This window comes from Dipteris shenzhenensis, chromosome 25, assembly GCF_047967505.1.
Source record: "Dipteris shenzhenensis isolate YYH24624 ecotype China chromosome 25, Dip_SZ_1.0, whole genome shotgun sequence".
In the NCBI taxonomy this organism is placed as follows: Eukaryota; Viridiplantae; Streptophyta; class Polypodiopsida; order Gleicheniales; family Dipteridaceae; genus Dipteris; species Dipteris shenzhenensis.
Window position 1 is genome coordinate 1,102,867 of NC_141620.1, and position 11,757 is coordinate 1,114,623.

Genomic DNA, 11,757 nt, shown 5'->3' on the forward strand with positions numbered 1-11,757 from the left:
GGCTCCAATGACCGAGAAATTCTCCCATGGCAACCATCTAATTGCACATCATGGCTAGTCGATTATGTATATGACCGCCTACGCTAGGTTGGGCTACCAGCAAAGCTGGATGTATGTGCCACCGCTCCTCCCCCCTCATCCTATTGAATTATCATGATCTTGGCTCCGATGACCAAGAAATTCTAGCATGGCAACCGTCCAATTGCACGTCATGGCTAGACGATGATATAGATGACTGCCTACGCTAGGCTGGGCTACCAACAAAATCCAACTGGTGGATTGTGTGCTCTTAGTAGCGATAGGCACTCAGAGTCGCACAATTGACGCAAGATCTTGGCTCCGATGACCAAGAAATTCTAGCATGGCAACCATTGAATCGCACGTCATGGCTGGACGATGATGTAGATGATTGCCTATGCTAAGTTGGGCTACCAGTAAAATTCAGCTAGTGGATTATGTGCTCTTAGCAATGATAGGCACCCAGAGTCACACAACTGACACAAGAAACGAAGGGGGAAAGAGTGGGAGGGCGATAAGTCTAGCTATATAAAGGCCTTAAGGGCATAGAAACAATTCACGCACCCAGGAAAATTTCTCACACCCCCTTCCACGCTCTCTCCAAGCCCCCTTCTACCCCTATGATGAATCTTCTGCTACAACCTTGATGCCCCTTCATAATGTTGCCCAAGTCATGGGATCCATTGTTTGCCTTGGTTCTCCATCCTACACCACTCCACCAGCCATAGCCATGACCAAGGGAGTTGCAAGATGGAAAGCCAAAGGAAATGGGTCGTCGAGTTCTCTCTGCCAGTGGTGCCTTGAAAGAAGCAATTCTTTGATAACCCCACCAGTGCCTCAAGAAAAAAGTTTCTATGACGAAGGCAATTCCTTGAAAGACTTGAAAGAAAAACCTCATGACCAACCATGTTGCAGGATGGGGAGCCAAGGGAAATGGGTCGTCGTCATTCCATGAGGCATTGGGAGAGAACTCAACTTGGTGTTGAGCCTCTCATAATTGCGCACAACCTTCCGGAGTGGGGAAGGAACCCAACTTGGTGATTAGCTCTAACGCACTGAGAGCATGCGTCAGTGTGCTGGAGCTCACCACCATATTGAGTTCCTTGTCCGCTAACGAATGTTTTGCTTGTTTGAGCTCACCTCCAAGTTGAGTTCCCTTTTCTAGTGCCTTGACTTCTAAAGTTGCTATGAAAAAAGTTATTTCAATTACGAAGTGCTTGTATTGTCCCTTGCATACGAGGAGTTCTAGGTCAAAATTATAAGAAAGTCCTACCTACAATAGCACTATGAGGTGCTCCTATTGTCCCCTACATATAAGGCACCAGGTCAAAAGTGTAAGAAAGTGCTATAAAAAGGGCAAAAAGTGACACCTCTAGTATTGCCACAGTGGTGGCGTTGACAAGTGCTTAAAGAAGTGTCACAAAAACAAAGTGCTAGAATCTTTGTATATAATCTGTTTTGTTAAATGTTTGCTTCGGATGTAATTTATTTTGTTTCAATTTCGATGTAATACTATTATTGCAAAAACTCTCGGATGTTATTTCTTAATGTAATTTCTTATGTTTCAATTTCAATGTAGTACCATTATTGCCAAAACTATTGTTGGCTGTTACTTCTGTAGTAAAAGTGGCTCTAATGAAGAACAAATGGCATATTTCTACCCTCATTTATATTTTACTGCAACCATAGGGATCGTTAATGCACAAGAAATTGTTGAAAATTTTATTCTTACTGTAGTAAAAATGGTTCCAATAACTAGTGCGGTGCTTTAGAACTATGATAACTCCAATAACCAGTGCGGTGGTTCCAAGGAAACTATACTAAACTGTAAATGCTACATTTTCCTTAGCTTGGAACTAAAATAGCTCCAAGAAACATGTGCGGTGGTTGAGAAATTATTTGCACAAGGAGTAATATGACTAAAATATCTCTAAAATAACACTGTTTTCCTTGGTTTAGAACTAAAATAGCTCCGATATCCAGTGCGATGGTTACAATATGGACCTTGAGGGGTCCTGTTAGAGATTAACATGCCACGGTGGTCTTCATGCCAACGTGGTGGTCTCTCCATGTCAACATCATTGCTTGAACCAACACGGTGGTCAGTGCACCAAAAGATTGTGTTGTGCAGTGATAGATGGCAAAGCTGCATAATGACAGGTGGCAAGGCAAAAGTTTTATTCTGTTGTTAGGCCAACGTGGTTGTGCTCGAACTAGCACGGTGGTCAGCGCAGCAAAAGATTATGTTGCATAGTGACAGATGGCAAAGCTGCATAAGCAGACATGGCAAGGCAAAGGTTGCATGATGTAGTCAAGCCAGAGGTAGAGCAATAATCACTGTGCTATTGACCATGATAAGATTGCATCTCATTATTACGCCAGTGCGCATTCATGATGTCGAAAAAAATTTCAATGAGAGCGCGGGTCCGTGCAAAATTCAAATATTCACTCAAAAGCGCATCATGTTGCGGCCCCAAAATGGTCCCAAAAATAGTTCTGCAATTGGCTACACCCAAGCAAACGTTGACACAAATATGCGAGCTTCGTCCTTAGTAACATTTTCATAAAGTAGTTCAAAAATTTGTTCATAAGAGAAGGCTGCAAAGAAAAACTTAATGCAATGATCAATGGGTGTTGCATGTTAAATTCAATGATCTTGTTTGTATTAAATCTTTGAAAGCATGAGTCATCAAACTCCAGCGTCTCCTCTATGTGAAATACAATAGTACTATTAAGTGAATGGAGTGTGGACAAGCAAGTGGAACCAAATGTAAGAATAAACTGTGCTTTATTTTGAAGCAGTCTACATTTTATTCAGGAAAGGAGCTCAAGCAAGTCGCTCTGAACCATGGAGAAAACATTCATGCACTTAGATCATACATAATGATGGAGCCAGCACTATTAATTATGAAGGTTCCACATGGCTTAATGTCCAGGAGCAAAGTTCGAGTATGCACAACACTGGCAGACTGAAGGTCTAAGAATGGAGTATCTAGGCAAAGGATAGCATCCACATGGTTCCCTCGAATGTCAACGGAAACATCACTTTCATTTGGTAGCAAAACATGTCTTGTGAGGGAAGGGACTTTAGCAAATCCATTGCACTGAGTTGCAAGTGAAGCAAAAAGGGTGTCCCGGCTAGCTTGAATGCCTTCACAAGTTGCACATTGGTAGTTAATCAATTGTGCATTCAAATGAGTGATATGCATCACACCCATCACCTTCAACAAAGAAAAGTAATGTACATGTTTAGAACATAAAAATGTTGCGTAAAAAAGAACCTTGACGATTGAATTTGTCTTATCGTGTGGCTGTAGCCTAAATTAGAGATTTCACTTCCTGAAGATCGTCTTTCTTGCGTCCCTCCGAAATGTCTGCTAAGATGGTAAAGTCAAAGAAGCCCAACCCATTCTTTCCACGCATGTACAAAACATTCCTCAAGGTGTACATGGCAATGGCATCTTCATGATACTCCTGGATTAGTCGAGTCAACACATTCTTCCACTCGCCCACAAAGCAAAGCTGTTAAAGGTTTATTAAAAAAGTCAAACGACTTAGTTAAAAAGTATTTATAAAACTTGCAACTTCAATGAAGGGCTTCAAAAGGTTCTTACAGTAGCACGGTCTTCAGCCAATGGGCCATCAGCTATTGTCAAGCTATCTAAATCCGCTTTGATTATCACACAAAAGCTATTGTCTCAACAACTGAAGAGATGGATCCTCTTGCTGTCCAAACAAGAGATGGCTCCAAGGGCACATAACATGCAATTGTGGTCTCAAGGAGCATCTTAATGTTCCTGTCAAAGGTTCTCCTCTCACCACATTCATAGTAGCATCAACATGAAGGGAATAGCTTGATGTGACTCCTTCTCCTATGGCTCACTTTATGATAGTGGTGCCCTCAATGCAGTAGAAAGAGTCAAGAATGAGGATATCCATGTTTTGAGGAACATAGTCGTGGCAAACAACCAAGGTGATAGTGTCAAGTTTTGATGGTAAGTGAAGTCAGCCCTTAAAGCGTGTAGGATATGAAGCATCTCTTGCTTTTAGGTGTCATATTTCACAAACAGTCTCCCCTCAAAAGCAAATTGGAAATGGATAAACTTAGACAGCTCTGCAATCCTAAACACTGGCAATGTGTTTCCACCTCGGACAAATTCCTCAAGCCTGGCAATCAAAGCGTATCCAAAGGAGGCTCAGCAATGAACCTATCCACAGAACCGACTAAGAATTGGATTCACTGGCAAGTTCATCCTTCAATGTAGAGTTCTTAGTGGCTGCCATTTTTACAAGCAAATCCATTAGACCTATTGTCGTATGAACTATTCAGAAATGTACTATGTTTGGAACTAGAAGACTCTAGCCTTAATGTTTGGAACCATTGCAAGAAATAGACAATGTGAGCTTTCAATCGTTCAATCACTAAGGAAGAAGACTTTCTAGTGAGTGCATACGGCTGTGTGCATACATTTTGTGACATTATCTTTACTTACAAAATGTATTTGCAAGAAAGTGCCTCTGAATAATGCTACTCCGGCGATTTTAAATATTTAGATGCTGCGTGCAGAACATATGATGGACTACTACAGTACTGTTCTTATATTTCTACAATGCACGAAACTGTAGCCCTGCTAGTTTGAATTTTCTCCGATCTCGTTGGCAGTACTCACAGGGGACAACCTTGCGGATACGTCATCAGTTAAGATCCTTTACAAAAATGATGCAAGCGCAAACTAAATCGACGCACCGGCGACGAATCTAGAGACTAATGAGGTGACGGACACTTGAACATGCTGCTCCCTTCACAACATATGTTTATGTCGTCTTTGGTGGCTTTCCCCTTCAATGAGTCGGTCCGCGCACTTTCTTTGAATACTCGACCTTGGAATCAGACAGTGGGGAATAGCCTAAGGGACACAAGGACTCCGTAACCTTGTTCATGCACAGGGTTCCCAAACTTGTTCTCCAAATCTGTGAGATCAATAGAAAGGATTAAGAAACAAAATGGAAAGTGGAGTGCAGGAAGAATGAAGTTCAGAGGTCAGAAGCGAACGGAACCTCTCACAAAACTCGTGCTCTCGGTGTCCATGGGTCTATGGAGGCAACAATGGGGTTTACGGAGGCAGTGAAGGTGTTGGTCTATTCCATAGCTAATTGTGAGAGAAGGACAGCACGGTATAGAGCAGAGAGGCTGATAGCGAGCCACAGAAATGGTGACATGCTACAGCTAGCTCCAGGCTTATATAGAACATCCCAGTACGGACGGTCCATCCATACTTGACAGAGCGCCAATGAAGCACACATACACAGAGCTTGCTGTCATGGTTGTTTGGAAGCCCGCCACAGCCGGTTGCAAGGTAGTCATGTTTGTGTCAAAGCCCACCACCAGCAATGCCAAATCGAAGACAAGGCACTCCATCCCTCCTTTATCAAAGGTCGAAACCATGCGAACTATAGAAATGACAAAGACTACAGAAAGAAATACGCGTGACTGCACATCGTGAAGCCAACAGAAAGCATAAACCGCCGCAGTCCTTGTCGCCATGGTTCTTTGAGCAGCCCGCCACAGCAAAAGCGTTCCATCCTTCAGCAAAGACAAAAACCATGCGTCCTGCACAAATGACGACAGCCATGCAAACGGGCACTGCCACAGTCATTGCCGCCATGGTTCTTTCAAAGCCCGTATAGCAAAAGCGCTCCATCCTTCAACAAAGACGAAAACCACACGCGTCATAGTGGATGGCGAAGGACACGTGTACCAATCCACGACCCATGCATGAATTCCACTTGAAACACCGCCACACCAATCAAAAATCACAAAATTTTTATTTTCACTAATTACCTATTTTTCTCTTTCGCATGCAAACGTTCACTAAAGCCCTTATGACCTTGTGGGAAAAAGGTTTTAGTGGGAGAAGTCAATTCTCCATGATGAATATCATACTCTTTGGTGGAAATATGAAGTAGATGGCATTTTCAACCTTTAAAAGCTTCAATCCCTGGAGCTCAAGAGCACCCAGGTTTGTTGGGGAAAATATAGGAAAAAAAGGTGGGGAACCACATTCCACCTTGGCATTAAAGTTCTTGTTTCCCACAAAACTCCGAACTCTGACCATGTCATCTTACTATATATTAAGGAGGGAAGAGGGAGCCAAGATACCACGTGTCAAGGATTTGGAGGTTCGGGGAAGCATTGTAGAGGTTCAAAGGAGGAGGAGTGAGGTTTGGGCAGAGAGAAGATGAGGAGAACCACGTGGCAGTAGGGGCAGAGGGTGGGCAAACTGCGAGGGGTACAGACGAGTCACCATGTGGCACATGATGGCAATCGCAGAGGCACAACTTGGACATGTGGCAATCACGAAGTGGCGATGAGCGATCTCATTGTAGCACATGGCACCCGACAGCTAAGCGCGCAGTCAAAGGGCTCAAAGGCCCTGAGGCCTGAGACTCTTAGTCAGAGCAGCCACATCGGCATGCACTCTTGCATGCAAGGAGGTGCGGCCACATGGAGGAGAGGTTGGAGCCTGTGACGCTCCATCGCCAATGAGTGGGAGACAAAGCTGGAGTCCCTTGCTTGTGTGGCAGTCCTTCTGCGAGTCCCTCCTTTTGGAGACAAAGCTGGCATGAGTAGCCTGCAGTCCCTTGTGTGTGTGGCAGCCAACGAGTGGGACTCGCAGAAGGACTACCACGCAAGCAAGGGATTGCAGGCTACTCAACGAGGCGCGTGTAGAGAGGTGGCACATGGATGGACTCACCAGGAATAGAGCGATTGTAGTGTGCACCACGTGTCGCGTGTAGGGCTCGAGAGCCTGAATAGTTACTTAATTCACGTAGGTGGCAACTGTTGGCAGCGATTTGTCAAATTGACATTTTTACTGTGTTTTTTGTGTCACAAAGATTTGAATAGTTGAACCTTATGGTAAAATGAAAACAAAAATTGTTTTAAATTTGATATGCCTTGCATGAAAAATCTCTTGCTCAATATCACTCACTTTTTCTCAAACTCTTGAAAATACAAAATTAAATGCAAAGTCAATCAATTGTTCATTTATAATACATAGTGAAAAGTTTAAGGGGTTGCCACTAGCTCAGATAGCCTGTATTGCCACTTCTGGTGAAATTCCCTTCATTTCCTTATATAACCATGCTAGGCAGTCTCAGTATTCCATTAGGAGTGCTTTTAGCTTTGTTTTATCTTCTTGTGTGAGTTGTTTCCCAATGAATACCAATTTCTATTCCTCCCCTTCAAGGGCAAGGTTTATTGTTCTACGGTCTCTCATAGATTGTAGTGTTTCCAATGTCATCAGTTTCTTGCACTTACATTCTTGTACTGTCTTAGCAGAAGCAAGTAGATAGCAGAGCAGTAGTAGTAAAAGAAACCAAAGAGAAATGGACTTCAATAACAAGCAAAAAATAGATGCCTACATGACAAACAACTAGCAATTAGCATATGCAACAAACTAGACATAGCGAAAGCAACATCAGACAACACACACAACCTCAAGCATTGAGAATGCAAGAAAGATTAATTGACCTACAACTACAACACAAACTATCAGCTAGTGCTAGAGACTCAATGTCAAGCAACAACAGAGATGCATCTATGTACACCTAGCATGGAAAGAATCTGGCCATGGTACTCATAAAGTCCCACTTCGGCTATTGCTAACGGTTGGAGTGGGGCTTCACAATCACCTTCATAAACACCACCTTCAATCACAACTGCATGCGCCTTCCTCCCTCATCTCAATCCATCCGCTTCCTCCACCTCCCTGATGGCCTCCCTCCCCACCATAGCCGCACGTCAACCTCCTTCCCTCCATCTTAAGGGCTGGCTCAACAAGGGCTCAAGAAACTCAAAAGCTAAAAAGGCAAGCTAAGTATCCCCACTATAATTCTCCTCCCAAGTAAATCTCTCCTTCAGACGCACGCACACACTATTGTTTTTTTGGTGCACGCACACACAGACACACAGATACACACCACAGGTAACCAATCCCCACTCTCCCCCCCCTACCATCTTGTTGAGTAGTCTGGTTCTTAATCGGCTAGTCTAGTTCTTGCCGTGATCTTCTTGGGTAGTCTCTCAATTTAGACATCAATTGTTTTGGCGATATCGCAAGCCACAATTCTTGTATTCCACAGGACGCCCATCTCTACCAATTCACAAGGATCTGATGGAACATTAGTCAAGAGGTTGAGGTGTTCATCCAACTTATAGGAGGTAACATTTATAGTTGTCACGCCATGCAACCGACTCGAATAGTTGGTGGAGATGAATCGCTCAATTTTCATCATCTTCATGCAACGATATAGTCCGTTGATTAACTCGCATTACCATGTATGTTCCATTTGCTTTCATTAAACTAATAGATTTTAAAAGGTTTTTTTGGCTATTTTCCCTTTACTAGACTTGGCCATATGTTTAGATTTGGCTGTCTACTTTGACTAGGCCATTTGCTTTCATTAGGCTTGGCCATTCATTTACGTCCATAAATTCTTTTTTTGTTATAGCCTCAACAACACTTAATTAAGTCCCATAAGTATAAGGGATTATGAGTCATAATGGCCTCTACTAAGCATTTGTATGTGCCACATCACCCTTTTCTTTATATACCTTTCTTGTATTGGCAATATATAGTCTCAATGTCCACATAACGACTTGGTCAGCTTCTCTTGAGCAGCAGTCGGTGATACTCTCAATTGGTATCACTACATCTGCATGGTAGCTCCATTACATGATATCACTTTCGATTTTGGATAGTTTTAAGTTTAATGTTAATTCGCCAATTAGGGCGATGTTATAGGCGAATGGTCTTTGAATGATGCTAGCATTATTTCAAGGCTTTTAAGCATGTATCCATTGTGTTGGATATGCATGCCTATTCTAGACATTAGTTACAATCATCCATAACTACCTCGCCATGTGGACCAATCCAGACGATTGAATTATGCTAATCTTGTTTTATTTCAACCGGCTCTCCAATTTTTAGTCTCGCAAGTGGCATGAATCTTTGCATTCAATGGTCTCTCCAAAGTATAAGGGTATGTATGCGAGTATGTATCCCTTTTATAAGGGTCAATGTGCTAATCGCTTCTAAAAAATATTCATTATAGTCTCCCCATGAGTATGATGATTTACACGTCATTCTACAGAAATAATTCATCACGATCATAATATTTCATCCATGGAACAAGTACAGTTCTTGACATAAATAAAGTGCCTCAAACAAGTTTCTAGCACATTCAAGAAACACATTGTGATAGTGTCTTTGAGACATTTTTAGGATCATATTCAAATATCAACTTGGCATTAAGCATGATTATGCCTTCATGGAACATTATATGCACTAGTTATTGTGCATGAACCTCATCTTCATAATTTAAAAAAAAAAAACACACACACACACATGTGTGTGTGTGTGTGTGTGTGTACATGTATATGTATATGTGTACATGTACGTGTATGTGTATGTGTATGTGTGTGTATGTGTATATGTATATGTATATGTGCCATTAAGGTCTAGTTGTAGCCCTTGTACACATCCATGAATGACTACATCTCATGTCCTATGGTCATGCATAGAGTGTTTTTCTAATAAAGGCAACCGAATGGAGGTAATATCTCATCTCTTATGGTCTTGCACAGAAAACCAAATGGATTTGCTATTCTTTCTTATTCAAAAAAATTTGCCCCACACTCATAGTTTCCTCTTTTTTGGGGGTACAACTCACATTTAGGGCATTCATGCAAAAGGGCAATATTGAACTATAGAATAGGATTCAATGTGTAAAATGTAACAAGATCATTGGAAATATCTTTCCTACACACATGTGAATGGAGCTTATTTAGACCCCTTACAAATCTATTTAGACACGGCCTACTGACTGACAAGCCACAAAGGACCATGCTAAGAGGTTTCTCACTCAAAGCACAAGGCTGTAGTATATTGTTGCTCATCATTGTAACTAGTATCGCACAAAATACATACATTCTCGTTCTTATTCACTCCCTTTTCTAGACAATTCAAGATAGGAATCTCCTTACTTGATTTTTTCATGTGTTTCACTAGGCCTGCACATTGTAACAACTCATAAAGACTTCACATTGGGAATTCTAATCATGGATTTAATAATAACCCTATGCATGGATTCCAAAGAAGACTTTGAGAATTAGTTTTTCCTTTGTTATTTGTTTAAATAATAAATGGTTTTTTAAATGTTTTTATTGAGCTAGCTAATAGGGCATCACACCACTTCAGATAGAAAGAAATAGAAAGAATTAATCACAACATTGGCAAGAAGCAACATGGACAAAAACTTCACAAAGTGAAATTCACATGTTCGCTTATACTATGGGGACATATATCTAGATGAATCCAAGAGTATGCCTAAACTCCTCCTCTAAAACACAACACAATGTGCAATCTCAAACTCATGACAATCACTGACAAGGTTGAAAACCATAAACTCCATCATACATGGCAAGGACTAGATACTATGAAATCCCCACCAACATCATATATATATGTATGTATGTATGTGTGTGTGTGTGTGTCTGTCTATATGTACATGAATGTGTGCGTGTGTGCATGTGTGTGTGGGTGCATATTGCATAAATACCAGAGAATGTTGTTACCCCTTCTTAAAACAAGGGAACTCCAGTCCAAAGAAAGGCCTGTTCCTAAAACATCTGGAGCATCTATGGAACATTTGAGAAAGGGGAAAGTGGGGGAATGACACTTTGGCATTCATAAAAATGGTTTTGGAACATGTCCCTTGGTATTAGGCCATTCCAAACTATGTCTTCCCAAAAACTAAAAAAAAACTTTTTAAAATTTTGCTTGCAAACTTGTTCTTCTTGTATAGTAGGGATACCATTTGATTATCCACATACTCAAAGCATAACTTATAAAACATTTGAAAGCTTGAAACTCAAATTTTTTGATGGATTTTTACATGTTTTTCAAAGTTTAAAGCTAAAAATGGAAAGTTCAAAGATATAGGAAGTTATTGTCTTTCAAATTCTAGTATAACTTTATGCCATATGATATAACATGGTGTGGATTCCTAGCCTTGGTAAGTGTGGTACATATAATATATGTCTGTATGTATTTATATATGTGTGCATGTGCGAGTGTGTGTCACACACACACAAGTATATAATGGGTGAGAAAGTTAGGAAAAAATCAGACAAGAAGTAGGAGTCAAATCCCTACAGACAATGCAACGAGGAAGAAAAAAAGGAGAAATAGCATAAATGTTGCATGCCAAAGCCCTACTTCAAACCAAAGAGCATAATCACCTAACTACCAAGTGCAAAAGCGTGGGGAGAGAGAGACACAGAGAGAGAGAGAGAGAGAGAGAGAGAGAGAGAGAGGTCTATTAACGTCTTCAAAATGTTAGAATCTCACTGTGCCCACCTGTGAGCCCCTGATTTGAGGGGACAAGGGGCAGTGAGAGGTAGTAGGGCCGAGGAGAGACCTAGGTAGGCATCAGAGGGCTAGTCGCAGCCTGCAATAGCAGGTATAAGGGGGCTCTAGGCCTCACATGGAGGCACCAGTAGCAGCACAGATTGGCCGCCCAGGGCACCCTTATATAGGGGCCTGCGGCTGGCCAAGTCGGCCCAACCAGGGCCAACCCTAGTCAGTTTATGGGGCCCTATGGTCAGCCACCAGATAGGGTAACCGACCCTGCTAGTCGATCATTTGAAGGGGCCTGCTATAAAAGGCCCACTTC